The sequence below is a fragment of the Protopterus annectens genome, chromosome 9.part0 (genome assembly GCF_019279795.1).
Source record: "Protopterus annectens isolate FY-2018-M chromosome 9.part0, PAN1.0, whole genome shotgun sequence".
Classification (NCBI taxonomy): domain Eukaryota; kingdom Metazoa; phylum Chordata; order Ceratodontiformes; family Protopteridae; genus Protopterus; species Protopterus annectens.
Window position 1 is genome coordinate 421,027,532 of NC_056743.1, and position 26,080 is coordinate 421,053,611.

The window sequence follows — 26,080 nt, forward strand, 5'->3', positions numbered from 1 at the left end:
CTGGATGGGTGATCTCACACAAGACAAGGATATCCATCTTCACTTTTTCTACTCTTCAGTTGATGCTGTGGGTGATAGAGTTTTGATCACTTTCAGGAACCTCTTTTCAGATGATGTGTTTTGTGTTCTGCAGGAGGCCAGGAAACCCACTACCAGAAAATCCTGCATGTCCAAGTGGAAGGGATTTTCTGTTCTCACCATTGGAATACCCTGTCTGTAGAGGCTGCTGTGGGTCTCTCTTATTTGTGTGAGCTTGTCCATGTGGGGTTGGCATATTCTTCAGTTAAAGCTCATGTGGCAACAATTTCTGTTTGTCTCAGGCTTCCTTCTTATTAGAAATCCCAGCAAGTCTATTCTACCTTCCTGGGACCTCAGTTTTGTACTAAAGAAATTGATTCAGGATTTTTTTATGAGCCTGCTTCAGCTTTCTTACAGCATTGTACTTGGAAGACTGTTCTTCTTTTGGGTCTCACTTCACCCAAGAGAGTGTCTAAACTTCAGGCTCTTATGACAGTTCCTCCTTTCTTAGTTTTTTCACAGAGACAGGGTGCCTCTTCATACTAATTCTTCTTTTATGCCTAAGGTTGTCAGTGAGTTGTCCCTTAATCAGTCCATTGGTCTTCCTTCGCTTTTTCCTTCTCTGCAGTCTGCTAGTGGAAAGATTCTTCACATCTTGGATTTGCATAGACAGCTCACATATTAATTGGCTAAAACTAAAGTTATTTGCAAATCTGAGTAGCTTTTCATTTCCTTTCATCCCAGGACCTTGGGTTTGGCTGTTTGTAAGCAAACCATCCCCTCTTAGATTTCTAAGGCCATTTCATTTTGTTATTATTCTTCTCATGAAAAATTTCGTCATTGGTGAAGGTGCATTCTACTAGGGTAGTTGCCTTCTTTGTTTTTTTTTTCTCAAGGGTCTGGACACCAATTTTTATCCTTGTGTCCTGTGTTCATACTTTCACTAAACACTACAAGCTGGATGTTATTTCCAGGGCCAGGACAGCTTTTGCGAGGGCTATTCTGCATGGATTTGTAGAGGGCTGTTTTGTGCCTTCCTCCTACCGGGCTTCTCTTGAACTCTTGTACTCTCTTTTAGGTAAAGAATACTGCAACACTAATATAGAACATAGTACAATTGTGTAAAATCTTAGAGTAACAGTAGATGTCCTTCTCTTCACTGTTACAGTATTCGTACCCTCCCTCCTACCCCCTCTGTTCTAGCTCTAACCTTGTCTCTTCCTCTTTTCATGCTGGATGTACAAGTTCTCCTTGTCCCTAAGGGCATTCACTTCCTCCTGGGGCATTTTCAGTTCTGTGTGTTTGCATCCATACAACACCTTTATGCCCTACGCCTTGCACAGGGAGCATGTGTGTGATGTACGACGACTATAAGAACTAAAGCCTTTGGTATGCTTGCCAGATGGGCTATCCTTGGGTAAAGAATACTGCAGTGGTGAAGAGGAGGACATCTACTGTTATGGTAAGATTTTATGCAATTGTACTTTATCTGTTTAGTAAATTAATTAAAAATACCTCTTCTTGCCTGTTTTGTCTTTTCTGCCGAGTCTAATGCTACCACACATTCCCTTCAATACCTATATTATGTCCCCCCTTAGCTTTTCTAGGGGGGGGGTTCAAGTTCCTTAAGCTCCTCTTCATATGATGCACATCAATAACTCACACTGTTTTGGTTATTTTTTTTTGTGTATCCTCTCTAACAGAGTAATCATCTCCTGTCTAGAGGTCCTCAAGAACTACCAGCTATGGTCTTGCATGGGTCTTTTTGCAGTCTTGCCTATCCCATTCATTTTCCTTTTCACCATTTCTTCTACCATTCTGTCTAGTTCATGTTATTTGCCCATCCTGCCCCCATATTTCTTTTCTCTTTTAATTGCCTTCCATTCCTCACCATCTTTGTTGTTGCCCCCTGTCTCATGTTGTCTCTGTTGCATTTTGCCTCCATGTTGCTTTCCATAACTTATTCATGTTACCGTTATATTATGCACATCTCAACTGTCCAGAGTTTTGCAGAATGTTCAGATATTTGCCTAATAGTTTTGGTCTGTTTCTCTCACAATTTGTGGTCCTGTGACAAATCATTGATGATTAAAATCTGTAAATTATGACATATATTTGAGTTTCAAACTTAATGGTGTGAATATTGGCTCTAGATGATTGTTACTGTTGAATTGACACCCGACCGACCTCAGGAGCCAAAATGGGAAATAGGATTTGTGGGTGGATGGATGGATTTTGAGGATCAGACTTCATATCCTTCAGAAAATATATACTAATATGAAACATGCTTTTCTGTCAACTTTCAATGTTTAGAAGAGCAATATTTAAAATCTGTCCCAGTTCAGGGCCTTTGGCTTTGTCCAGAATTCTTGTGCTAAGAAGTTGAGAGCTATGTATATCTTAAATACTTGGTTCTCCTCCTCCTTTTCAAACTACCTTCTTTGACTGTTTCCCCTGACTGCTTCACCATTCCTCAGTAGCTTTCTCGCCAACAGTTATTCTGTGCTACTCCCATTGACCAGTGTCCACTTTCTGCCTTATATCGCAGATTAAAGGCACGCTTGCCCTGATGTACCTTGCCATCCCTTTGTGTCAACAGTAGTTTTACTGGATGCTAACCCACACAAGCTCCTCCTCAACCCACCTCTACGTTCCTGCACCTTAATTCACTTCCTGAGACAGCAGTTAGTGCCTGGCCATCTCCTTCCTGAGACTGCTGCCCTTGGTTCCTTCGGAAAGTGCCACTGTACCTCTCAACTCCCTGCACAAAAGTTATACCCCCTTTGTTGGTCCCTTTTACCCCTTCCATGGTCACTTCTGTCAGTGATTTGTTCCCATGTTGACCACTATGGTCACTTCTGTCAGTGATTTGTTCCCATGTTGATCACTGTATATGGCTGTTTTCTTCCTTCATGACCAGTTTGTGTTCTATTCGGACTACCCTTGTAAAGATTAAGTCTTGCATAATTTTTGCTTCAATAAAAGCTTCTCACATTTCATTGCTTCCTACTTAATACCATAGTGATTGAGCCCCCCAAATTAAGATCATCTTTTCTTTGTAGCTTAGGCCTGACTCCTGTTAACATTTGCTATTGACCTACACCCCCTTACTTCCCTTTTGATTAAGACTCTTACCTTGCATTTTCTATCCTCTTCTTTCCAGCTTTCCATCTGCTGCTTGCTTGTTCATTCCTGCCTAGCCACTTCAAACCTAACCAACTGCACCCCTTTTCCTACATGTTCCTGTACTGCTGTACCCACCATTCTCACACACTCCTTAGCAGCCTACCTTTCCTCATCAGGGCTGTTCCACGTTCTGTCTTGTATTGTCTCCCTACTTCCTTATGCCAACCACCCATCTCACTCCTTTCGTTGAGCTTTCATCTCTGTTCTATACTCCATTCCTCATTCCGTGTATCTCTGCTACATTTCTCCTCTCTCCATCCATGCCCATCCTCTCCTTACTTACATTTTTCTGTGACATGCTGTCCATTTCTCTTCTACCTATCAGAAACTTTAGGTCCCTTCTCTCTTGCCAACCATCTGCTGTCTATAGCTTCTAGACTGTGATGTGCTCTCATCCTCTGTCACATCAAACATTTTCTTCTTCCTCAAAATTTCCTAAGCCAAAACCTTGCACAACAGCCTGAAACATATACTCCACGTCTCATTTCCGCCTCCTCTAATCTACACCTTTATCCCCTGCTACTTCATTTGGCTTGTACTCAAGTCCCTTTCACTCACTGGATCTACAGACAATAAGTTGGCTGAAAGAAACTTCAGTAATAGGTTCAAAGGCACTTACCAGGCTATTGATCTACAAGTATGTCAAGTCTAGCCTTAGATTCTCATGGTAGGTTTTAGCCCTTAAATGTTGTATACAAATAATCTAAAGACTAGCCAAACAAGGATATGCTGGGACATTTACATGTTTTCCCTTATCCATGAGGGACGGGGGTGCTGAATCAGTGGGGGGGGTGTTGGGTTACACAACCATTGTCCAGGTTATGTTTGAATAGAGTAAGAGAAATACTTTGCTTTATTTTGGAGTAGAAGACACTTTTATTGGTATTCTCTGTGACATGTACATAGGAAATGTACATAGGTTAGTACTAGGCTAACTGCACTTGTGAGCAATTTTAAGCCTAGCCAGTTACCCCATGTGAGAATCAAACCCCGCACCTTGTATCTCCAAGGTAAACACCTTAACCACTGTGCCAATCTCCCACCCTTAAAATGTTGTTACCACCATGCATGTTACTGGCAAGTCTTGAACCCAGACCACTATGCACTACAGTCAGTGCAACATACCACTATGCTAAATCAGCAGAAATATTTGGAATTTCCTGTGTTAGAACCCAGGACCACCTGCATCGCAGCCCTATACTTATACCTGCTACCACAGGAATAGTTATAGTTATTCCTACAACATGTTCTGTTTATTTTGCAAAGTAGATTCTGAACCCTCAAGTGGGTGTTTATGATACCACTGGACTTGTGAATGTTGTAATAGGTCTACTAGAACCTGTTGAAGCTCTATATGTGAGGCGGAGAAGAGGGAAAAACGTATCCCCCAACATGTTCTATTTATTTTACAAATGAAATTGAGATCTATTTGGCAGGTGTTTATGATAGCCCTGGACTTGTGAATGTCTACTAGATGTGACATAATATGGTCTGCTGAAGCTCTATACACAAGGCTGAGGTCACATCTCATTAGCCTGTATGATACTGAGAAGGGCAAGGCTTTTCAGATGTTCTGTATAGTGTTTATGATTTAGACCCTTTATTTTCTTAGTGGGAAAACGTAGTCATTCCAGTTTTGACAAATGGTTGAATAGGTACATACCAAACAGGGCAGTATACTCGGTGATCGACCTAATGAATGCCGATTACAATGGAATGATTGCATCCCTGGACCTGGCTGCCATACCTTTACTTATAAGCTGTGCCATAAAAGAGGACTTCCTTACAACACTAGATACATGGTGATCAAAGTACAATTCGCTGATATAGGTTCCCAGAGCCCTAACTCTATGATTAATTTTCAGGGCTGTGTTGTCAATGTGAAAGTTAAGAAGGTAGTCAATGGCATATATCATCCAAGCAAGAATGAAAACATTATCTGCATATCCATTCAGAATGTATTTATGCCCGTTTAGTAATATGCTGGATCAGTTTCATGTTTAAAGCAAGCTGTAATCTCTTAAATTAATCTATTTTATGATCAAACCATACTAAACAGATTCCCCCACTGAGGTGCATTTAGATAAGAAGGACACATGGGCAAAAATGTGCATGAGTTATCAAGCCTCCATTCTAACATTCAAATCAGCGTAACTTAACTAGCAAACTCCTTCCAGTGGGGTATGTAGGCAACTCCCAGCACTTTTGTTCAAAAATGGCACTGGAAACATTTGGTTTGCAATCCACTGGGGACCAGCAGAATGAAATACCTTGCTCAGCGACATCGTAGCCTTAATGCTTAAACTTTTCTGACAGGGTTTCTTGCAAATTTGTTCAGATATTCTGAGTGTAATTAGGCACAAATGCAATCAATGTATTTAAATATATATGTATATTGAAGCATCATTTTAGCTTTATTCTTCAGCATTTTGAAGTAACCATTTAAAGTAATGCCTACGGATGTATGTGTGCATGCCTTATGGTTATGTGGGTATACGCACTCATGCACTTACTTCTTTTCAGATATAATTATTTCTGGTTAATTTTCAGTCTGTTAAATTTGCTTATGCAGCTTAATGCAATCACAACCCTATTTTGCATGCATGTGATAAAAGAACTGAATCAGATGTGACTTGTTTGTCTTGAAGATTTACGAATTTGGAGAATATGTAGAACTCTTCATTAAAACAGAGGTGTGTGTCTGTGTGCGCGCATGCATGTGCACTCATAGTTCCTTTCAGATTTACTTTTTTCTAATTAATTTTCAGTCTCACTTAAATTCACTTATGACACAGTAAACCCTATTTTGAATGCATTTGACTAAAGAACAAAATCAGGAGTGAACTGTTTGTCTTGAAGAGATAGGAATTTGGAGAGTAGTTTACGTGGGATACCTTATCTAAAATAGAGTGCTGTGTTTGTGTATGTTAAACAGCAAAAAAAGTTAAAAAAAAAAAGGTAAACAGCAAAATGCAGCATAGAACACAAATAGCAACTAAACAAACAGTTCTACTGAAAAGCAAGCACAGAAGGAATCTCGGAATCAGGTTATAATTTAGCACTTTCAGTCTTTTAATTTGATTAAGAATTTCTTCAGAATTAAAACCCTTTCATACAGTCACTCATTTGTCTCTATTACAAATAATAAGAAGGGTTGGGGTTTCGTTCAGATGCTTTAATATATACAAACACATCAGGATGGGTAGCAGCATCTTTAAATATGAACAAACTAATAAACAGAGGTTACATATATACATGTTCACATCTCAACAGCTAACTACAAAATGGCAGTCAGGCTCGCACATGCTCAGTAGTTATACTGTAGGGCAAGCCCTTGGATAGCTTCTTAAAGGTCTACATCCTCCCTCTTAAAAAGGTTGCCCTTCGTGCAAAATAATGTTAGAGATAGGCATTCCTTACTATGTACATTAGAAACAAAACACAATGCTCATGTCCAAGTTGCTTCATATCTCTACAGGGGTTAGAGATTCGACCATATCTCATGACATAACAGTTGGGACTAGATTTAGCAACAGGGACAATCTGTGGTGCAAAACTCGTATCAGGATCTTCTGGATTTGTCATAAGAACAGGTATGTCCTCTGGAATTAGAACACCGGTCAACTCACTCTGAGATGGAGTCTCTCTCGCAGGCTATTTGCTGTGGTATAGGCTGGTATACTGGTCTCAAATGTTTCCAGTTTCACCTAAAAGTTGCTCCTTCTGATTCTATAATGTACAATCTTGGCTCTGGACCAATATTCTTCACAATATCAATCCAATCATAACCTTAGGACGTTTGCATCCTTACCAGTTCTCCCTCTTATAATGGATTGAGCATTCTACTGGTCTTATCATAGTATGACTTCTGGGATAGGTGCTTCTTCAACAGATTGGCTTTCACTGATCTGTGTTTTTGACACATGGAACCACCAGTTGACTACTGATTGGTAATGGGATTATGGTTTGTCTCAACAGAAGTCTCTGAGCAGGTGAACCAAGATGTTTATCACAAGGAACATTTCTGAGATTCAAGAGATTCAGGAAACATCACTATTGTCTCATTTTGACTTCTCAAGTAACTGCTTTGCACTGCCCGTTCTGCCAAACCATTTGATTGCAGGTACCCTGGACTACTTGTGACATGAGTAAAGTCCCATTCTTCTGCAAATCTTTTGAACTGTTGGCTTGTAAACTGCATGCCATTGCCAAAAATAACTTTGTGTGGACTTCAACATACAGCAAAATGACGCTTCATCTTAGTGATGACTGTACTGCATGCTAGGTAAGGAAGTAAGTCAATCTCGAACCAACTGAAGTAAGAGTCTACTGTTGACCATTCCACTCGAAAATATCAGTGGTTACTGTCAACCTGGGTAGTTCCAAAATCTGGTTAAGCTGAAGTGGTTCTTTCTGTTCATGAGGCTTAGTACTATTACATACAAGAAGAAAGTGCTTTCTCAATGTTTTGTGACATAGAAGGCCAAAATACTAGTTCTCTCACCCTTCTTTTGGTAGATTCAGTTTCTGGGTGACCACAGTGCAAGACAGTAATGTACTCAGGTTGCAAGGAATTTGGAACAATCACTTTCAGACCTTTCATTATAATACCTTTGTTAGACAAAACTTCATCTCTGTATGGAAAATGAGACTGCACTTCTTGAGGTAAAAATAATAATAAGGCTTGGGGTTTCATTCAGATGCTTTAATATATACAAACACATCAGGATGGGTAGCAGCATCTTTAAATGCAAACAAACTAACAAACGGAGCTTATATACATACATGTTCACATCTCAACAGCTAACTACAAAATGGCAGGCTCGCAAGTGCTCAGTATTTATACTCTAGTGCAAGCCATTGGATAGCTTCTTAAAGGTATATACACACATATTGATCTACACACACCAAAATTTAAAAATGGTACCAATAAAATCACAAGACCATCAAAGACCAATTATATGGCTTTTCCTTAAACTTTGATCTTCTTAAAGCAACAAAGTTGAAAAATGTTACTAAAATGTGTTAGTGTCAACTATTTTAAAAGAATGCAAGAAAAGTTTGACAATAAAAAACTAAATCCTAAAATGCCCAGATTATTTGCTATACCTGAACTACATAAAAACAGGTTCAATCCACCATTCAGACTAGTGGTTGCAGCTGATCATTACAAAACTGAACCGATCTCTTGTTTTTACACAATCAAATCCAGTGGTACATAAATCTGAATTTTACTTGAGACTCTTGACATTTTTGGAGCTAAGTGACATCAAAGAAAAAGATAATGGGTGCATTTTTATGTTTATGATGCTGTCACTTTATATACCAGTATCTAGCAAAACACTGGTACAGACTTTGTGAAAAGTTATTTAACCAAGTTTGCTGACATCAGCAATACTTTAATTAATACGATTTGTGTTTTACTTGAAGTTGTTTTGGATAATAACTTTTTTTATGTTTAAGGTAAGCATTCCAAACAAAAAGTTGTTGCAATGGGGTCGAGAGTAGTCCCCATGTTTGCAAACCTTGTAATGGCATGGTGGGAACAAGTACATCTTAAGTCCCACATTTTGTTTGAAAAGTTTGTGTTTTACAGAAGGTTTATTGATGATTTCATTATTCTGTGGAGAGGGACAGAAAATTAATTTAACTAGTTATTTCAATCTACAAATCTTAGTACCACATTTTTAAAATTTACCTTGAGTGGTTATGGGAAATTAGACAATGGGCAGACTGTACATCAGTTGTTTGTTTTTTTGTCCTGGTGGCCAAATGGTTCTTTTCTCAGGGATAGCTTTGGGAGTGCCAGGTGTTCGATATTTTAAAAGTTTTGAATATATTGTCTCAATGATTTTTTCTTCGATGATGTGGTCTTTCAGTATTTTGACGTAGACCCATTTCCAGATGCAGCTCTCTGCACCAAGCACAGTTTTCCCTTAAGAGCACACAGGGAACACACTCATTCTTGGGGCTGGGTTTCCCTCTCCAGGCCCCAAATAAGAGACTCCACTGACACAGTTGTAGAGTTGAATCCTCAACCAAGTGTTCTAAGCCAAGTCCTGCACCACCCTCTCTGTGAAACCAATGCTCTGTGTCCCTGCTCCAAGGAGCTGGCACACACACCTGGGAAAGGCTGGCACAGAGTTACTTAGCTATGCCCCTCTGCCCAGGCTATATGGTAGATACTGCCACCAGGACACTCCAAAGCCAGCTACTGTAAGGCTGTTACAAGGGTACCCAGTTATACTGAGTGAAATTAATACTAATACAAATGGTAGTGTTTGACCAATGTGGTAAGGCTTTCAGGAGTGGCCACAGTGTCACCAAATAAATATAAGTACTCTCAAAGGTTAAAATATTCTCTGAAATACCAGTCACAATGAAAAGTTTAAATACATTTAATAATAAATAATAAAAGAACATAAAAATACTAAATATATATTTACAATAAACAGAGTTTCAGTCACAGGAAATATTAAAAATAACACAGTTGGAAAGGTTCACTTAGATACAGAAAAGCAATGCTTAATCTCACTGTATTTTCCTAACTAATCTAAAGAATTACTGTCCCCTAGTTCACTTACTAGAGCAAGGCAAGATGAAGTGGGTGAGTGGTCTTCCTTCTTGTCAGGTTTCACAGACTGCCCTGATTCTCCTGGCATAGCTGGTAATATTTCACATCATCACAGACCTTTTGCACATCCACAAAACAAACATCAAAATTACATGATCTATGGACTTAAACATTGTCTGCAGTATAAGTAGGACATATTGGAGGAGCAGACGTGTCTCAGAGATTACTTCTCCAGAATATGCTTCTTGTCCATTTAACTCATTCACCCCCAGTACTGTCTCATAGTGCCTCTGTGGTTAAATCAGAGCGCTCTCTAAGGCAACAGGACTTGCATGATGTTACATCCGAGTGCCTTACACAAGCCCCAGTACTTTTACAGTCCTATTTGAGCTCCACTGTTAAAAAATAAATTGAAAAAGTAACTGAACTTTGTCAGTTATGTTTTCAACTTACGTTTCAACATGGAGTTACGTGATGCTACTGTTGGACTTTCGTGAGAAAAATTCCTGTCAAGTGCTGTACTCTGAAGATCGGTACTATTGGGAAAACTACGCCTGCATTCTAGGTGACAGAATAGAGATATGTCTAGGCACTGAAACTCCAGAGCTACAACTACAACAAATGTAGAAAATCTGGTATTAGTTTTCTAGTAGCTCGCTGAGGATTAAATTAAGTAAATAATGACACGTATCTGCATTTCAGACTTTATATCATTCAGAAAATGATACTAGGCCTCATTCTGATTTATTGGGCTAAGTGGTTGAGAAGTATGGAGGAAACTGCACACTCTACCTATAGTGATTCAAGTTTTTCTCTCTTTCTTGCTTATAGCTGTGAATAACTGTCATGGTCCCTGCACATTGAGAAATAAGCACTAGATGGGTTGTATGTACGAGCCGACGTCATTGTATACCAGCATCTCATGTTCAGGGATGTTTCGTTTTTTTAAAAAAACAATAAGGTTGTAAGTGTGACACGTTAAAAATAAAAACAGAATAGAGGTATGTCTAGGCACTGAAACGTCCGAAGCTACAACTACAACAGTGGTGTACTGTTACAATCTGATTTAATCATTGCTTTTCTATTTTACTCATATCCACTCAATAATGTGCCCTGTAACCCATGGTTATTAACGGTAACATGTTTGGTTTCGTTTATGTGAAATTGATCATCTAACATTGATAAATTGTAAGGTGTAACGTAAATGGTATTATGAACGTTTCATTCTCAGTTTTCTGGAAATAATTTCACTAAACTATTATGCAGACTTTAGAGAAACTATTTTTTCTGAACCACGGGCTTGTTTGTGCGTTCAACTGCCTTACTTATGGAAGCGTTCCAGTTGCAGATTTGATTCAGGTGTTGCAGCGTGTTATTTTTTTCCCCAAAAATGTAGTCCTGTCTGGTTAGTTTCTTTGACAAAGTTTTTTATGCTTGTTTTCATAGTGGAATCTTTATCGTTGCTTAATGCATTAGAAAGTGTCTTGACTTTTTATGGTAGCAAATTTAGAAAAAAATAGACCGTACTGCATACGCAGGGTCAAAGGATGTTGTTGCACTTTTGAAGTTTGTAGTACGCGAGTTGGATTAGATTTTGTAGTGCTCCTGAATCAACTTGTCCTGTGGTTAGTGTGGATTGTCCCATTTTAGGTGGATATATTTGGGCTGTAGTTAGGTAAGCAGTATATATTGCCTGCTACCAAGGAAGGCGTACGTATTTTTCCATATTCATTTAAAGTAAAAGTGGCCGTTCTTTTGTATGAAATGAAAGCTGCTTTTCAAAACTTTTAAGAAGCTTGCTTTTTTTGCCGTTTTAGTTGGTAATGTGATCTGAAAGTTTGTTGCTGGTTTACTCTTTAGCAATATGAATATTTGGGATTTGGAAATACAAATTGTTATCACAAAAAGTTTCTCGGTAAATATCTTGTGTATAAATATTAATTTATTAGGTAGTTTGTTCCACACCTCACAAGGGATAGCACTGTCTTCTTACAGCAGTTAGTGACAAGTGCAGTCCTGCCATAGCTGTTGGGTGTTTGAGAAGATCCACAGTTTGGTGTGAGAATTTTTAACTACTACTCCCGTTAACACACTGATATTGCATAAAGTAAAGTAAATTTCAGGTATGTGTAACCTACAAGCTTGACTTTAGTGGTATTGGCGACCTTTGAGTAGAGTTTAAGATTGTAGTTGAGAGGAAGGGCCTTCTGCAGTTGCTAGCTGCCTGGGGGTTGCTGCATTGTTTTGTTCAGATACCAGCGTTACATGCATATTGAGAGTAATGGTGGGAAAGTATAGAGCCTTTGGGAGGTGGCACACACACCACTGTTCTAATTTCTTATTACAACTGTGTGTTGTCTGAAACATCTTTAGATCCCTTGTTATTTATATCAAATGCTTACTGAAATAGCACACCAGTTCTTTTGCCTTTGTGCATGACTGATATGGCACAGCTTACTAAGTGCTGCTGCAGCCTTAGTTATCGCTCACTAATATGTAGGTAGCCGTGAGTGAACTATTATTACAAGTACTTAGGCTGCTACATTTGCTGCTCTTGTGGTGGGGAACCAAATGAGAATACCACTCCCCAAACAAAAAGGGGTTAATCAAAAGTTTGAAGTAGTAGTCTGGGTAACTGCCAACCTCTGGAACGTGAGAATGAAGCTTGCACCTTTTGCACAGTAACTTTTTAATAACTTGAAAGAACTTTCTTAGTTTTTGTCCAAGAGCAACCCAAGACCTAAACCTAATGATCTTGCTGGGTATCCATAATTCAAATGGGTTTAGGGCCACCCATTCCAGGGACTTAAATAGGGCATGCTGGTGGGACATATTTCTCCCACCAACTGCCGTGTCTTTGGAACAGGCTACCAATTCATGTGAAACAGAGCACTTCTATGACACTGTTCAAGAGGAACATTGATGAGTGGGTGGGGCACCATAAATTCTTACCAGGGATAGCACCCACTACCCTCCTGGACATGGGCAGTCATCAATAAATTCAGTCATGGGTATTGACTAGTACATTTGTGGTATTGTATTTGAAACAGCTAGGCTTAAAAATAACCTCCGGATTGATACCCTAGTAATCTCCTTTGATCCTGTGTCACTTTCATAATGGGATACTCAGTTTAAATTCCCCAAATTCACTTTAGATAACCAGCCATAAGAACTCCATTATAGTGGTTGTTCCCTCTGACAAACTTCTTGGTGTCACCATTGAGGAACACCTAAAATTTAACACTCACATCCAGCTAAACATAAAGGAAACCCATATAAAACTCTGCCTACTTTATAGAAACAGCTGCTTCCTCTCCCCTGCTACCAGACTAACTCTCGCCACAACCTATCTCCTTCCCTCCCTGCTGTATGGTACCCCTCTGCTCACTAATTTATCCTCCACACTCTCCTCCAAACTGGAAGTATGTTACAATAAAATCTCCAGATTTGCTACCAAAGCCAAATCCTTCTCTCATCACTGTTCCTTCCTTCGCTCATTAAATTGGCTCGAACCCCCCAACTAACTTGACTTTCTCCAAATCACCACAGTCCACAGATTACTGTTCCAACCTACTAAGTGCCCAGCACTTTCCAATATCCGACAACCATATACCCCCTTAGAACCCTTAGATCTACCCACCAAAATCTAATCTCCGTCCACAAACCCAAGCGCCCAGCTGGTCAACTTCTGCTATCCTTCTCCTTATCTAAAACAATGGAATGCCCTTCCCTCCTCACTGAGGACCTGTGACAACCTTGAAAACTTTAAAACTCTTCTTCATTCCTTCCTTTATTTAAACAGGAAATGCAGCTGTACTCTTCACCCCATACCTCTCAAGCTCTCCTCCGCTCTGACTCCTGGCTAACCTTCTCACCTAGCTAACCTCTCTCAAACACAGATTGTATAAATAACTAAACTGTAAAATCTAGCCACCAGACTTTTTGCCTGTCTTTCTCACCTAAACAAAACAGTAATTGATTGTTTTATTTTATGAATGCTATCTGTTGTTTGAAATGCAAAGTTTTCTTTGCTTTTACCTATTGTTTGTAATGCAAAGTTTTCTTTTTTGAACACTACCGGTTGTTTGTAATGCAAAGTTTCTTTATTATTATTCATGTAACTAAACTATGTATTGTGGAGCTTTTCTCCCTGGGCCTCCACTGAAAACGGACACCGCGAGCCCAGTGGACCTCCCCGGTCATCAAACTGGAATAAATAAATAAATAATAAATATATAAATAAATGAAAAAAGAAAATGGTCAAAAATATGATACTGCTCGTGGATCGCTACGGGGAGAAAGAAGCCTGTTATTAGTTTTATGTTAAGCGTAGGTTTTGGAGGCTATACTGATTCGGGAACTTTAGCTTCCTCGTTTTTCTGTTCTATTTGAGGTTCTAGTAGTAATTGCAGTTTAACCATGATGATCTCTCAAAACAGGGGTTTAATTTTTGTAGTTGAAGGGTCACAGAATAAAGTGATTACCCTCATGCACCAATAATCATTGGCAGCCCCATTCTGTAATGTTTCTGTTTTTTGTGATGGACTTAAAAGTAGAATTCTTGTAGATGCTTGACAACTTGGAAAAGTTTATAGATGCACAGAGAACTTCACACTTCTTGCTGTCTTACAACTCTATTTAGTCATTTCTTGCCTTGTTTTATCTGCATTTTCTGTGTAACAAAACAGATTTTTTCCTCATATTTTTGCACTGTTTCTCAAAATATGTATTATTTTTCTCACCGCTAAAGACTTTATTCACTAAATAATGGCACACATTTGAGTTTCAGACTTTATATCCCTCAGAAAAATTCATGTTAATACAAAACCTATTATACTAGCAACTTTCTACATTTATAATAGCAATATTTAAAAACTCTCTATTTTGGGACTTTGTGCCACCATTATTTTAATCTTTGTCCAGATTTTTGGTGCTAAGAGGTTGAGAGGTATGATAACAGCCTTTTTCTTAACCCTTCTATATGTGGATTTGTATTGGCAAACACTGTTACTACATAAAGTACACACTTACAGATCAGCTGCCTAAAGGGACTGATTTTAGTGCTTATCCATCTGTTAAATCAGTTTAGGTGACCAGAAGGGCTCAGTGATATAAATGTTATATACATTTTATTGCTGCATTTACAGTAGTTCTGGCATTGCTCAGCTCAATATGTAGGGCAGTATTTCTGACTTGTATTTATTTATTTATTTACAGACACAACAGTATTCTGCAGCATTTAGGTTAAGAAACAGTCTTGAGCATGTAGTCAAAACATGTTTGGGTGGGATGAGAGGCTTAGTGGTATATATTTTATTGCTGAGTTTTGGCATTGCTCAACCAGATATTTTGGACAATATTTCTGCTTTTTTATTTATGTGTCTTATTGTAACCAGATGGATGGTTAGATGAGATAAAATGAATTAATACTTTTGGAGTAATTCTTACATGGATCAACCAGATAATTTAGATATTTCTGACTTTGCTATTTCTGTTTCTGATTCTCCTCAGTGGTTGGCTGCATGAGATAAATGTTATTACTTGCAAACTAGTGCCAGCATGGAGCTACCATATATTTTGGCCAATATTCATGGCTCTGTTACTACTGTGTAGAATTTAGGTTGGAGGAAGTGTTCAGTAATATATACGTTATACTATTTTTACTGAATTACTCTGGTCTTCTAACAGATGATAATGAGTATGTGTTAACACCTGCACCAGGTAATATAATAAATGTCTGCTCAACAGGTTATGTGCAGCAATTATCACCTGTGTCTGAGCATACAGAACTTTGCAGTAATTAAATGCAGGTGATTATCACATTAAGTGCAGTTACAATATAACACTGTCATTCTGACTTGTCAGATAACAACTTTTACTTATGTGAATAACAGGGAGAGCTTTATCACATTGATGAATGCACAAGCCACATTTGGGTTTTTGTTTGTGGAGTCATTTCCAGCACCCCCCACCACACACACACCACACACCAGTTTGTTTCTCTCATTTTGTACCCACTGTGGTTACATGGTTCATATTTTTGTGACTTGCCACAGCAGACCTGACCCCTAATGGGGAAGCTGACCACTATAGTGAGGATGAGGTATCACAGTTTGTTTAGGATTTAGGTTATGAAAATCATGATATTTTTTCATATTTTGGTAAATAACTCTGCTAGGGAATATATCAATATACTAAGTAATACCTTATTTTGAAGACAGTATTAGTACTTACTACTTGGTAAAAGAACTGTGTCTGTATGCTGTACACATGTACAGATATCACAATTTGTTTAGGACTTAGGTTATGGAAATTATGATTTTTTTTCATATTTTGGTAAATAATTCTGCAAGGGAGCATGTCAACGTCCCAAGTAATACCTCATTTTGAAGACAGTATTACTCCTTACAAGATGGTAAAAGAACTGTGTCTGTATGCTGTACACATGTACAGATATTACAGTTTGTTTAGTCTTATAGAATTATGAAAATTATACATTTGCCATATTTCTCATTATTATGCCCAAATCTTTGCAAGGGAGCATGGTGCTGACACAAATTATGCATCATTTTGAAGCTGACTTTGAACCACACAACTTGTGCTGATATGTAGTCTCTGTCTTTTACAGGTAATGAGATTATACTTTGTTTATTTAACAATTATGAAAAATATAATCATATTTCTGTGAGTATCTCTGTAAAGGAGCATCACACAGAATGGTTAAGGTATCACTTTAAAGCTGATATTCATACAAACAAATGAATTACAAATTGTATGGGTCTACATGGTACACTCACCAAAATATTGCGCTTTGTTTTACCAAAAAGGTAAAAAAATATGCACAGTATCAACATTCCTTGGCAAATATTTAATAATGACTTGGATACGCACTATCAACATTTACACTGTTGGAAAGGTCAGTGTCTGCTGAACAACTTTTGTATTTACAAACGTAAAGAAGCACCAACAGTACCACAGCTAGGAGATTTATTCAAGTTGAACAGTACAAACCGTACAGTGAATGAGTTGAAGCAAGTTCTTACCTAACCCAATTCAAGAATAACTTAAACCAGTGAATGGGGCATTGAAAATTTACCCATAGGTTGGCATCTATGTCTCCAGGCAGAGGCAGCCAGTAAATGCTTGAGCACCCATGGCTAAGCCTATATATACCCCTTAAAATAACCGAAGGGCATCAGAACTTGTCAGATACATTTTGGAAGCATGGCTAGGTTTAAAAAGGGCCCTAGGGTCATTAACCTAGTAATCCCCTATGAACTTATCAACTTTAGTGTTCTAGAAAAATAAAGCTAATATGATCAGAAAAAAACTCTACTACCTATAATCTCATCGGAGATTGCACATCTATGTTCTGACACCAGTACCCTGTCTGTCGTAAAAAATATGTGGCACCTTTCTGATTAACAGGTATATTCAATAGACCCTCCCTCCCTTTGCATAATGTCTTCAGAAGTTCATTGCAACAAATTGTCTTGCCAAGAATCTCTCAAGGGCTGTTATAGCTGTTTTTCTGAGGCTCATTTGTACATCATTACTTGAAAAGACTAATCCAATCCCTCTCAGAAATCATTAGGGCCTCCTTAAAGGCCATCAGCACTCTACACATTAAGGACATCACCTCTGCCTTCGAGCCTGGTGGTATGTATAGGTTAATCAGAATAATTCCCAATGGCCCCAACCCACCCTTCCATGCAGAGTAGTTCTACCCAAAGGGTCTGACAGCTGTTGCTCTGAGAGAGACGTGCTTACTTTTACTACTATGCATACCCCCCTTTTCTTTCAATTCTGGTAGGAAGCTCTTGTCACAAATTGAAATCCTAATCTGGACAGCTTTAAATTTTCCTCCCAGGAAAGTTGCATCTACTGTAGTATTAGAAACTCGGAACCATTACTGTTCAAACCACAGAAACTTCACAAACACTGAAAAGAAGAATGCAGTCACCCATACTTTACGGGAGTGACCCAATATAGCTACTATAGTAAAAACTGGTAAAAAATGCTGTGACAACTTAAAACCACATAGTTAATAAACGTTTGCACATCTTTTACTAGATTACTACAGTCACTGGGACTTCATCAGAGTAAAATTAGACTCCACAACTCCACCAAATATAAAATGTTAAGTTCCTTCCCTAACTATGACATTATCTTAACTGATGCATCTTACAAAAACACCAAAATGATGACAGTCAAATCAATAAAATGTTGAATATAAAATTGACCATAGAACCAGATGTATTATGAAAAAAATAAAAATGATACTCCCGAATTGTAATACATTCTATCATAGAATTAACTTACCTGTTAAATACATGTACTACATTGTATCCCTCTGCAATCTGTCTTACATGCTTAATATAAATTTAATATAATGAGCACACACAGTTGCCTATTATCATTAAAAAAGTAACTTTAATATACATAATAAAGAAATCATATCATTCAAACCATAAGGGCCTGTGGCATTGTTCTTTATTTGCCAGTGTAGCTCCTTATTTTTTAATTTCAGCTTCCATGGTCCACCTGTCTTTCTGCTCTACCACCTCCAAAATAAAAAAAAAAAAAATACTTCCATAATGCATTTGAGTGATCCCCAGTTTATAATAGCGTAGGTGTGTTCATAAAACCAGTCCTTGAATGGCTTTTCAGTCATACCAATGTAAAACTTAGTACATGTAGCAATGTAAACCAGCCCTTTCGTAAAACAACTCAAGTAAGTCTATGGGCGATGTATGCCAAAACCTTTCATTTTAATTTCATAAGCTTCCTGTATCAAATCACAGTATTTACGTCATCCACATTTAAAGGTCCCTTTTTAATTCTTGAGTTTTCTGTTTGGCCTGTGGTCTTTCTATATAATTTTTTAATACACCAATATGGGCTTTGTTCTACCACTATTTTGTCCACCAAACCTGTGTCAAAAACTTTCCAGTTTTTATAAAAATATATCTAACCCTGTTAGTGTCCCCGTTATAGTTTAACACTAATCCCCATTTGAAGTCAATTTCTGACAATGTGGGGATATTTGATGTATTTCAAAGGTTTTCAACTTCAGCAACCGCAAGTAATGGAAAGTAAAATCCTGAAATTCTTTTCTTGTGAACTTCCATAAAAATATTATTCAGGAATTCATCAGGATAACCCCATTTGTTGAAATTAGATTTGAGTTTGTCCCCTTAAAAAATGTTTTCCAACTCGGAAATTATTCAAACTAATCCAACTAACTGGCCCTTGACTAAAGGGTTCTTTCTTGATGTAATATGTGACAACTTTTAAAGTGTAATATAGCAGTGGAATAAGTGGGTTTTCTGTATATACTAGAAACAAATTGTGTATTCAAGTCAACCTTGTGTATTTGTATATCTAAATAGTTCAGAACCCTTGGCAGGTAATCAGTAGTAAAACTCAGAAAATCTGTTGAATTGTTTATATAATCAAAAAATGCCATCAGTCTGTTGTGTATCTTTCCAAAAGATTAGTATATCATGAAGAAGTGACCATATGATGTCCAACAGTTTTCAAACCCTGATTTGAACACACACATACTACCCCATAGCTACCAGTGTTTTTTGCCTGTATGTGCCTCCCTCAAAGAATATAAAGTTGTTGTCTAACACGATCTCCCTGAGGGTTCTTAAAACATTGATGGTACTATTACTCAAGGTGTGATTTGATACTAAATATTCATAAAACCAGTTTAATCCACTCTAGTGGAATAACTGAAAAAGATCTTTTACATTGATTGTTGCCAGTAACAAATCGTCAGTATACAAATTCCCATTGATGTTTTTTTTTTAAATCCCATGAATCTTTCAAGATGTGTTTCTCTTTTATTAAAACCTGCTTGAGTTTAATATCTATTATATTTGGCTATCCTGTGTGTCTTTGAGCCTTTGGTATCAACCATGGGCTGTAAAGGGTGATCATATTGATTTCTGTACATTTTCAGGATTCTGAAAATACCAGGAATACATTGGTATTCATTCCACAAGAACTCATACTGCACAAGTGTTTCCCTCTTGTATCAATAAGTCACATAATAGGGTGTCAGTTATACCATATGTAATATTTTATGCATTTCTGGATGCCTCATCATATTGGCCAGAGACCAGTAGTGTCTCAGTTTTCATATTGCTGCATATCTACTCTAGCATTACTATTGCAGGGTCCTTTTGCTTAAAATTGGAAATACTTTGAATCTTTTGATGGGGGAATTTTGCCCACTAATGTTCCAGGATTCAGAAGGTTAGATCATTTTTTGAGAAATTAAAAACATACAATACAACCCTGGCCCTATTCCTTTGCCATAAGAGTAAAATTACGCACAACTTGGTTATAACAAGAAAAAAAAATCATCCGAAAATAAGACATTGCCATTTTCAGTTCATGATTTAAACAAATATAAACCATAATAATATTTTTATACATTAACATCATCATAAAGCTGAGACAGTCATTTGCCCCTAACTTTTCTTTTAATACCTGAAAAGCAAAGTGTTTTTCCATCTTGCACAATCCTCAATGCCGTCCCATTTCAACTCCAGTGCTTCTATAACCACTTCTGAAGCAGCAGTTCTATCTAGTGTGCTTCTAGTGGTCTGGGAGAGTTCCTGTAACTGATATGAATGAGACGTAACTGTTTCTATGTCCATTAAACCCACTTCATTTTGCTTATTTACTGACAGGTGATGACTTGTCTTTATTTTTTGGGCATTATGTTGTCAGACTATGTCTTCCAGTACTGGACTTCTCAGTCCCAGGGATGTGTCTAGGCACTTAAGGCCCCTTCTTTGGTGAAGTTAAACCTTTCTCTTTCAAGGTGGATTAATGGTCCCACTAGAGCCTTTAGCTTAATTACTGGCTTAGCAGCTATTTTTCTTTTCCGTTTGTCTCTATAAGGGCAACCACATGGCTTTTATATTGTTCTGAAAACTGTTTTGAAAACTGTTCAGCACAGGTTATTGCACACCATGAACATATCGTAGTTTACTGTGTTAGTCTGTTGAGCACTATATATTGCACTGTTTAGAGATTTTATAGTATTACTTTATCATTTACCCCTTGCTTTCTGCTGCTTATATTTGGCTCTACTGCTGTATAACCCTGTCCTCTCAAACGGACTAGGGTCACTGATAGCATGCTGAACTGCTAAATGAATGTTTTGTTCTATTTAATGGAGCCTATATTGCCTAACTTGTATTGTTCATAGCATACAGTCTCCTGCTTTCCATTGTTAATCCCCTAAACCTAATCTTCCTCTACATACTTGCTCTAGCCTCATCTAACCATAGCATCTCTCTACTGCTGTGCTTTGTTACACCCTCCCTTCTTCTCTAAACATCCCTTACCTTCTGCCTTCCCCTCTACATCTGTAATATTAACTCACTCAGTGTTGTCTCCCTCTCCTCTACAGTAATCCATCCCAGGTGCTCCCTCCCTGCTTTAAACGCAAAAGGAATACCTCCGGCCATCACCTGAAGACACCCTGAATTGGCCAGCTTGCCTGTACTTAGAAAAATACTACTGAGAAGATCCCCCCCAACAAGATTGTGTACATGTATGTTGCTTAACACTAATTAAATGTAGACTTTATCTTTATGTACTATCTATAGAGTTAATCTGCCCTCCCGTGTGTGCATTCTAGCAGCCTACCGCAGACTGCCCTCTCCCCCTCCTGTTTTCACTACCCTAGAATATATTTAAAACTAAGACTGGTCCAACTATCCCTGCTGTTTGCTATCTCCTTCTACCATTAGGTGGCAGAATCTACCAATATAAATCCTAGATATTCTTTATAATCCCAACAAGTTTTATTTTTTCACAAACAGTTGATTGAGTTAATATCCTTAGACTGTAAATATCTTCTCCCCCCTGCTAAACCACCCTCTGTAAAGACAGCCTTCTTTTTCTGGCTGGAAATATTTAGCTCATACCTTCCAACTACAGCCTTTAAACTGCTCTTTGCTGATAGTTTTTCACTCATCTCTAGTGTTCTTTCCCACCTATAGCCATCCTTCTTAACTCTGTAATCTGTACTCCACCCAATAATTATAGTCCCCTCCTCTTTCCTTAAATCTCTAGAATACCTCCATCACTTTTTAAACCCTTTCTTCTTCATAACCTTTATTTTCCTAACCACATACCACTCTCTCTTTGCTCCAACATGCTCTCCTCAAATTATCACACCCTCCAGTCCCCCAGCCTCCTCATATTCCACCTGTGCTTGTCCAATACCACCTACAAAGACAACTAACCATACAAATCCACCTTCTCCCGCACTCTTACTCCCATTTCCACTCTATCTCCTCTTCTCTCATTCAGCCCAACCCTCTCCATATATTTCACCCTAAACTCTTCTCCTCTAAAGTCAAGATACTGTCACGTGCTCCAATCTACCAGAATTCATGCCTGGCAGACCAATATGGCTAAAGGATATCTCCTTCAACAACCTAGTCCGAGTTGGTGATATCCATCCTAACCCTGGTCCTACATCCTTTATTAACAACACTCATCCCTTACCCTCTTCCTCCTATCTCAACATCCTAAAGATTTTTTTACAATTAATGCACAAAGTCTAAACAACAAAGTACACCAATTTCAAGCTTGGTTAAGCCATACCCAACCAGATATCTTAGCCATCTCTGAATCCTGGCTCAAGCCCTTTATCTCAGACTCTGAGATTCTGCCCCCAAGATTTCATTGTCTCAGAAATGACCGACTAAATAAAAAAGGTGGAGGCACTGCTCTAGTCTACTCCAACCTTCTTACCTTAATTCCCCTCCAAATTCCAATTCCAGAACACTGAACTAACCGCTGGAATTCTAAAACTAAATAAACATGTATTATTTATTTTTTATTTTACATTTGTTGACCGGGCTAGTCCAGCTGGATATATGTCCATTTTCAGCAGAGGCCCGGGGAAAAAAGCTCCTCGAAAACACAGTAAAATTTATTTATAAAAATAATATTTCACAGGTACAGGTACAATACAAGATTAAGCTATTTTTATACATGATAGATTTTACAGATGTGGGTACATTAATGTATAAGCAAATATTTTCACTTCAAAACTTGTTTGATTACAGAATCATATGACTTGCAACATTCGTTAACATAGGTAGGTAGTGTTGATGACATTTTAGGGATATTGACGAAGAGATTTTAATAAAATATAAGGCCTGCTATCTTTATAACTTAAAAATATCTACATCATTGCCCTATATATTCCACCTGGTAACAATATTTCTACACTCGAAAATATTCTCCTGTGGGCCTCTACTGAAATTAACTATGAAACTTATATCCTTGGTGATATGAATATTGACTGGAATAAAATCAATTGCCCCTCTCCCTCCCTATCCATTAACCTCTATAACTTCACTCAAATAATCCTCTCCATCACTCGACCTAACAAAATCAACCCTCCCGGATCCACTATAGATTGGATCCTAGTCTCGGATCCAAATAAAATAACCAATTCTGGCACAATTCCTGATACCTTTAGCGACCACCTTCCAGCCTTCATGCATCGCTCAACTAGTTCCTCCCCACACCAGCATCAGTACATTCAAACTCGTAACCTCAGTAGCTTCAACCCAATTACTTTCTCAAATACTTTCAAACAAATGAACTGGCAAATTCTAAACATCCTTCCTCTTGACAAGGCTATAGAATACTTCAACTCTGTCTTCCTTGATACTTTAAACTCACTAGCCCCACTAAGAAACAAAAAGATAAAAACTAAAACTGCTCCTTGGCTATCCAAAGAGACAAAACAGATTATGCACCACAGAGACAAACTATGGAAGCTTTACCAAAACAATAAACTGGACAATACCTTGCTCCAATATAAACAGCTCCGCAACCATGCAAAACAACTAATCACCAAAGACAAAAAATCCTACTATATTAAACTTCAGTCCAATAACAATAAAAACCACCCAAAATTATGGAACTCAGTAAACTCCCTCCTCAATCCAGGCTCCAAGAATAATCCCTGTCCTGACCCAAGTAAATCTGTTCTCGAACTTGGCTCTGAATTTAACTAATTTTTCATAGACACTATTACTACCCTCACCAAGACGTTTCCCAATAATAACCCAACTGCTCTACACTCTCCCCTTCTAACTCACCTCATCTGTTTGAACTCAAGCCCATCTCCACTAACTTTATAAAAAAACTTTTGTCCAAACTTAAACCTTGCTCTAACGCTCCCGACAATATTCCTTCTTCCTTCCTAAAATGTGCTGCTGATGGCATTGCACTCCCAATCAGAATCATTATTAACTGATCCATAAAAGAATCCTACATCCCCAAACTCTGGCACTCAGCTTATATTCTTCCTCTTCATAAAGGTGGCAAAAATACTAGCATCTCAAACTTTCACCCCATTGCTTTGCTCTCACCAATTTCCAAAATCCTAGAAAAATGCATCCACCTCCAACTTATGCCTTTCTTGACCCAGCATGGCTTCCATCCAAGCCATAGCACAATAACCGCTCTACTCTCTTTCCTAGAAACTGTCATTCAAGCCCGAGATTCAGGACACTTAGTTTCTACTGTTTTACTCGATCTGTCTAAAGCCTTTGATACTGTTTCCCACAAACACCTTCTTTGTCATCTCTCAAACCTTAATCTCTCACATAATGCTTTATCCTGGTTCTCCAGCTGTCTAGCAGACAGATCACAGGCAGTCAAATGGAAGAACTCCATCGCTTCCTTCCCACCTACCCCAACTGGCGTACCACAGGGATCCATCCTTGGGCCAATGCTTTTTAACATCTTCATCAATAACTTTCACACTGCTATTCCTGATGCTAAAATCATTCAATACACAGACGATTCAACCTTACTCTGCTCTGCCTCAAACCTCTCTGAATTGCTGACTAAAACCCAAACTGCCTTCTCAACAACTGAAAACCGGATGCGCCAAAACCACCTCTCTCTCAATGCAAATAAATCAAAGCTTCTACTATTCCCTCCCACAAAGACCCTGTCCTTTGAGAAAAACAACTTTCAAAGTCTATAGTCAAACCAACTCACCTATAGAAGTAGTCCCCTCTGCCAAACTACTTGGCATTACTGTAGATGAACACTTCAAGTTTGATATTCATATGTAACAAAATATTAAGAAAACCCAACAAAAGTTAGGTATGCTGCATAGGAATAATCACTTTCTCTCCAACTCTACCAGGAAAACTCTGGTCTCGACTTATCTTCTTCCTTCCTTATTATACGGACCCCCTCTCCTAACCAACCTGTCCTCATTTATCACCTCTAAACTGGAAAACTGCAACAAAATCTCTAAATTTGCCTCTAAATCTAAAAATACCACCCATAACTGCCTAACCTTACAATCCCTGAATTGGTTTGAACTCCCAAACTACCTGGACCATCTCCAACTCAGCACTGCACATAGACTCATATTTCACCCAATAAAATGTCCCGCTCTAGCATCCTTCCCCCTTATACACCCAACATAGCTCTCAGATTTGAAAATCAGAACTGAATTAATATCCATAAACCTAAACGTCCTGCTGGCCAACTTCTCCTATCTTTCTCACTAGACAGAAAATGGAATTCCCTTCCCTCCACACTAAGAACCATACCAAACTCAGAAAACTTCAAAACCCAACTATTCAAACACACGTCTACTAAATGGAAATGTACATGCCTTCACCCAACCTAATCCAAGTGGGTTCTAGCTCTGGTTCCCAAGCTCTACAACTCTCATAGTTATCTTTCTATGAGCCTATCTAAACTCTCAACAATTTCTATAGCTCCTCTCTAAGCTCTCACCTCCTACAGCTACCCTCACACAGCCCAACCTTATAAATACTGTAAATAGCATTCTACTGTTGATGTGTGCATGTAAAGCATATTTACATTTTCTTAAAAGGTTTGTATGCAAACTGTTTCCACACCGAACCCACATCTGTTTTCCTCAAATGAAACTGTGTGATCCCTACCTTCAAGCTTAATGAATTTAACTATGCATGATATTGAATGCATTTATGAATAACTATTCTACATAACATCTTTAATATTAACTATCATTTGTATCTAAATTGTATAATGCATCTTGGAGCTTTTCTCCCCGGGCCTCCACTGAAAATGGGCCAATTCGGCCCAGTGGACTTCCCCGGTAATCAAACTGCAAATAAATAAAATAAATAAACTGTACTAAGTGTAGGGTCATAGGTAGGTACTAGGCTGTCGGCCCAAGGGCCTACGTAAGCCTAGCCAACAAGGTTCCCTAGCTTATGCCACTCAAGAAAGTGG

General features: G+C 38.3%; 1 long non-coding RNA gene across 2 annotated transcripts in view; it reads left to right on the forward strand.

Moving 5' to 3' along the window:
* Positions 1 to 26,080, forward strand: part of LOC122811248 — a 1,815,945-nt gene that overhangs the window by 263,366 nt on the left and 1,526,499 nt on the right. The window contains exon 1 of one of the 2 annotated variants that reach the window (XR_006366230.1): positions 11,361 to 11,453. The exons of the other annotated variant lie outside the window; for it this stretch is intronic. This is a non-coding gene — a long non-coding RNA (uncharacterized LOC122811248). Of the gene's footprint in view, positions 1 to 11,360; positions 11,454 to 26,080 lie in introns of those variants that run through there. 2 annotated transcript variants of the gene reach the window in all.